Below are 6,000 nucleotides of genomic sequence, written 5' to 3'. Positions count from 1 at the left end.
TGGCAAAGCTGAAGAAGAAGAAGAAGAAGAAGATAGAGGGTTTATGAATCATTCCCATAGGAAGTTTCGAAGCTATAGAACATTTCATTTCACGAATCTAGCTTTATTCAATTCCTGAGAAGAATATGTGAGCTTTGCTTTCATGAAACTTTAACCACAGCCTGGTGGTGGACTGGCCTATATTGTTGCTAGATGCCCGATTATAGCTAACTTTAACCTTAAATAGAATCAAAACTACTGAGGAGGAGGAGGAGGCTAGAGGGCTGCAATTTGGTATGTTTGATGATTGGAGGGTGGATTATCAACATACCAGTTTGCAGCCCTCTAGCCTCAGTAGTTTTTATTTTATTGAAGGTTAAAGTTAGCCATGATCATGTCTAGCACTCCTATAGGTGCCAACAACACCAGGCCGTAGCTGAAAGTTTTGTGGGTATCGGCTGAGGTTTCATGGGCCGTGGCTGCAGAGAGTTTCATACAGCATTATATGCTGTACAGAAGAGGCTTTTCAGTATGTGACAGAGAGCGTTGTGTACAGACTGGGAATTCGTAATACTCATCTTATGAAAGATTTAGGAGTGCCTCAAGGTAGTGTATTAGGTCAATTTCTGTTATTATTATTATTATTATTATTATTATTATTATTATTATTATTATTATTATTATTATTATTATTATTATTATTATTATTATTCAGTAGATGAAACCTATTCACATGGAACAAGCCCGCCAAAGGCCCCATTGACTCGAATATTATTTTATTGTTTACATAAACAATATTAAAGATACAAATGAGGAAATAAATGTTGTTTTCACCGGTGTCGAGGAATGGTTGACGACTGAGCAGAAGAAACTAACACCAGGGTGTATTTTGTCTCAGAGGTCAAATAAAAGAATAGTATTACCTTTATTAAAATATATCTTGGTGAGTGTTCTATAAAAAAAAGTAACTGCTTGGCGTATGCAGAATAGACTATCGTAGTTCTATCTATCATAATCCGCCTAAATATACGACTTATATATCTACAAAAGTATGATAAATAGAGACAATATTAATAAAAGCTGCATTGGCTCCCCAACAGAGCTAAAATAATGTTCCAAATATGTTTAATATCTCGTCAAGCTTTCACGACCATTATTATTATTATTATTATTATTATTATTATTATTATTATTATTATTATTATTATTATTATTATTATTATTATTATTATTATTATTATTATTATCGAATAAGCTTATTTTAAGCCGTAAATTCCTATGGAAGATTGTGCGAGGAACTATGACCAACATGGCAAACCTAACGGGAAAAGTTTCCTTAGTTTCGTCAATAATTCGTCGTAATTACCTTCCTGATATTCTTAAGTGAATTAATAACCAAGAATAATGTTTTATAAGTGTATTTAAGTAATTCATTATAAAAATAACCCTGTATTATTGATGACATAAGTGAAAATGTGAAGGGTTTATGACTATGGGGGCCCGTATGCGCGGAACTGTGATCACTAACCAACACGCCCAGCGAACCTCCAGAGGTAATGGCGAAAGTTTCCTTACTTTCGTCAATAATTCGTCCTAATTATCTTCCTGGTATCGGTAAGCGACTTAACAACCAAGAATAATGTTTATGATTATATTTAAGCAATTACTTATAAAAATAATTGGCTATTATCGACGATATGAATGAAAATGTGAAGGCTTTACGCGGCGTCAACGACAGCCCCTCCCCTTAGGCACCCTAAGCAAAGTCATATGTATTAGGGTAGCTCCGTATTGCGTTCATTTAGGGGGGCAGATGCCCCTCCTCCACGTGGTCAAGTATGACCCAGTGCCCCAATTTAGGCCAGGTCAAGGCAGGTCGAGGTTGGAATAGGGCGGGAATGGGTAATTTTTCGCGGTAAGGGGTAACCCTGGGTGATTTTGGGTATTTTTTGAAAATTGTGCTGCTGGGGCTCGTAATGGTGGATTGTTGTTTATGTAATAATTAGCAATAAAAATTTTATGTTTTTATAAATTTCCTTTGGAAAAGCTCGATTTAGCCGTTGCGAAGCCCCAGACGTAGGCTAGGCTAGCTTATGTCGGTTATTGGGGGGGCAGGTAGCCTAACCCTAATGAAAGGTGCGAGGCCTAACCTAACCTATGATACTGTATTAATTTATGTCCTTCGGAAAAGCTCGATTTAGCTGTTACGAGACCCCCAGATGTAGCCTAGGCAAGCTTATGTCGACTATAAGGGCGGTAGCCTAACCCCAATGAAATGTGAGAGGCCAGACTTAGATTATGATGCCATAAGTCCAACATATATTAATTCACATCCGTCGGAAAAGCTCGATTTAGCTGTTATGAGACCCCCAGACATAGCCTAGGCTAGAATATATCTAATGATATATGCTAGCCTAGGGGTAGCTTAATTCCATTGAATAATGTGAAGCCTAACCTAACCTGCGACGCTGTCTCGGAGGTAACGTGCCTCTGCTGGCCCCCCAGACCCAGCCTGGATTCTCCGATTCTCACCAGGGCATCCGGTTGCTTTTGGACATAGGGCGTTTTAATAGGCTACATAATTATTAAAGTAAATTTATCAGGAATGAAGGTAATTCTAAGGTAAAGCTCCATAGGGCGCTGTTTTTCATACCAGACCTTCAGAGATGAAGGTTAAAATGTAAAAGACGGTAAATTTATCGAATTGTCTCGCCTGTATTGCATTAAATACGCCATATTCTCTGTCGAGTAAATGTAAAGGAGGAGGCTGCACAAAGATATCCCTCATTAAAATATTTTTTAACATAAAAACGTAAAAGACTGAATTTATAAAATTTTCTCGCTTGTATTGCATTAAATACGCCATACTCTTTATTGGCTAAATGTAAAGGAAAAGGCCGTACAAAGATATCCTTTATTAATACAGGCAGTCCCTGCTTACCGGCATCTTCGGTTAACGGCGTTCAGTGTCACGGCACTTGGCTAGCGACGTCTTTAACCGGATTTTTGGGGCCGATCTCTGGTTAACGGCTCCATTAAGCGGGGTTTCGGCACCGATCTCTGGTTAATGGCGCCTGTCTCCAGTTAACGGCGCTGTTAAGTGGGGATTTCGGCGCCATTATTGTTGATTTCGGTTAGCTGCGATTTTTGGTCATTGACGCTCGGCTGGGAACGGAATCCCTGCCGTTAACCGGGGACTGCCTGTATAAATTTTAGGCTGAATTATGTAGAAAATGGCGTATAAGATTCGCCACGTTTCTTCTATACAGTAAACCCCCATGTTCACGGTCTCACTATTCGCGGACTCGCTTATCCGCAGATTTCTCTGCGGAGCATATATACGCATTATTCACGGAAAATTCGCGTTCGCGACATTTTTCATAGATATTCACAAATTACTGTAGTTTCATATTTTCATGACTAAATGCACTTTTTGTGATAAAACTATTAAAATACTGAGGCACAGGCAGTCCCTGGGTAACGACGTTCCGATCTTACGACGCTCTTCAAATATATCCATCAAAAATTATTTCCCGGGTCACAACGCATGTTCCGGGGTTATGACGCCGATCCGACGGAAGAAACGTGGCTCCAAAATGGCAGGATGATAAAAATTTGGGGTCTTTTTTTGATGAAAAACTTACTAAAAATGCATGTTACGTCGTTTTCAAGACGGCAGAGCATTAAAAGTAAGGTTTTCGTACGATTTTCAGCTTAAGACAGAACCCCTGTCATAAACTGGGGACTGCCTGGATAAGCATTTTTGGAGGGTTTTTTAGAGGGGGTTTTTTGATGTTTTGAACTCTCAAAATAGGCAGTTATAAGCATTTTTAGAGGGGTGTCAAGTATTTGTGGATTTGACCTGTTCACGGGGGGCTCAGTGGTACGCATCCCCCGCGGATACGTAGGGGTCCGCTGCATTAAAAAACGATATCTTTGTGTGGCAGTCTCCTTCACATTTACCCTTTGTTGTTCTGCAAAAGGAATTTCGACTTTTTTTAAATTTTATTTTATGTATTTCTGTTGATAGAAATATTAAAGAGTAAAAAATTTTGAAGTTTTTGCTCTTTTTACTTTAAATTTTGATAGTTTAAAAATAGGAAAAAATTAATAGAATTGTAAATAATAATGATAATAATAATAATGATAATTTTTTTAATCTGTACCAGTAGCCAAGTCATATACCAGCACAGCTGCTGTACCTATAGCTGAGTCATATTACAGCACAGCTGCTGTACTTGTAGCCAAGTCATATTACAGCACAGCTGCTGTGCATGTAGCCAAGTCATATTAAAGTGCAGCTGCTGTACCTGTGGCCATGTAATATTACAGCACAGCTGCTGTACCTGTAGCTGAGTCATTACAACACAGTTGCTGTACCTGTAGCCAAGTCATATTACAGCACAGCTGCTGTACCTGTAGCTGAGTCATTACAGCACAGTTGCTGTACCTGTAGCCAAGTCATATTACAACACAGCTGCTGTACCTAGCTGAGTCATTACAGCACAGTTGCTGTACCTGTAGCCAAGTCATATTACAGCACAGCTGCTGTACCTGTAGCTGAGTCATTACAACACAGTTGCTGTACCTGTAGCCAAGTCATATTACAGCACAGCTGCTGTACCTGTAGCTGAGTCATTACAGCACAGCTGCTGTACCTGTAGCTGAGTCATTACAGCACAGCTGCTGTACCTGTAGCTGAGTCATTACAGCACAGCTGCTGTACCTGTAGCCAAGTCGTATTACAACGCAGCTGCTGTGCCTGTAGCCAATCATATTACAACGCAGCTGCTGTGCCTGTAGCCAAGTCATATTACAACGCAGCTGCTGTGCCTGTAGCCAAGTCATATTACAACCCAGCTGCTGTGCCTGTAGCCAAGTCATATTACAACGCAGCTGCTGTGCCTGTAGCCAAGTCATATTACAGCACAGCTGCTTCAAACCTTTCTATACTTTGTAGCCTATCACCTTTAACTTGTCCATTTTCTCTCTCTCTCTCTCTCTCTCTCTCTCTCTCTCTCTCTCTCTCTCTCTCTCTCTCTCTCTCTCTCCATAATAAGGGTTCTCTTCAGCTGAAGATTCAGAGAAAGTAAAACATTCGAGAGATACGAACTTTCAAGAGATACGAACATTCAGGAGATACAAATAGACGCGATCGTAAATGAAAATTGTGTTTGGAATGCTTCCCTTTGCCACCAATGAATTCAGACTTTGTTCTGCGCGCCTGTTCGGCTCAGTTACAGTTTATAAAGTACTGTACTTTATCAAATACAGTACTGCATGTACATCGTACAGTACTGTACGTGTTGCGTTTTAGGGTGGAAAAAGGTACAGTGCTGTATTGGCTCTATACCACTGTACTTAAATAGCGTAAAGGCCAACTTCCAAACGATTCGAGATACAAATGGCCGTTCGGGACGTAACTCGTTCGTATGTTGGGCAGTGTCTGCATTTTTGTAAGGGACAGCCTCTCTCATTGAGCACAATACCTATCGATACCTGCGAAAGGTTTGTATCGTCTCAGACGGGATTCAGTTCCAAGTTAGGTTAGGTAAGACGTCACATTTGTAGTTAATGTGAGGCGAGGTAGTTTGGGTGACGAGAATTTCGATTAGGTCAGTTTGTGTCTCTTGTTCCACAGACGAGATTTCCACTACCGTAGGACTGAGTAACCTTTATTGAGAGTGTTCGGTTATAGGCCTGATGTGTTTGCGACACCTACGCGGAAATATTTTCCCATAGGCAGTCCCCTGTTAACAGCAGGGGTCCTGTTCCTGGCAAAGCGCCGCTGACCGAAAATCTGTGGTAATAGCGCCGATAAAGCTCTTACCGGCACCAAAAATCTGGGTAATGACGTCGCTAGCCAGGCTCCGTTAGGTTCATTTGAAGCACCTCAGTTTAACAGGCACATTGTGAATCTGGCCTCATGATGAGGTCAGTATGAGGTCATTCAGAGCTGAAAGGGAAACCAGGAGGAACAGAAAGGTTTGAAAGGCATAACGGGAGGAACAGAAAGGCCTG

The 6,000-nt window shown here is 40.5% G+C and overlaps 1 long non-coding RNA gene across 2 annotated transcripts in view; it reads left to right on the top strand.

Annotated features, from left to right (window-relative positions):
• Positions 1–1,277: 1,277 nt before the first annotated feature.
• Positions 1,278–6,000, top strand: part of LOC136838167 (uncharacterized) — a 28,299-nt gene continuing 23,576 nt past the window's right edge. Inside the window, exon 1 of one of the 2 annotated variants that reach the window (XR_010852881.1) lies at positions 1,278–1,593. This is a non-coding gene — a long non-coding RNA (uncharacterized lncRNA). The remainder of the gene's footprint in view (positions 1,594–6,000) is intronic. The other variant, XR_010852882.1, reaches the window with a different exon arrangement.

This window comes from Macrobrachium rosenbergii, unplaced genomic scaffold (assembly GCF_040412425.1).
Source record: "Macrobrachium rosenbergii isolate ZJJX-2024 unplaced genomic scaffold, ASM4041242v1 171, whole genome shotgun sequence".
Classification (NCBI taxonomy): domain Eukaryota; kingdom Metazoa; phylum Arthropoda; class Malacostraca; order Decapoda; family Palaemonidae; genus Macrobrachium; species Macrobrachium rosenbergii.
This window is presented reverse-complemented; position numbering and strand designations above follow the sequence as displayed.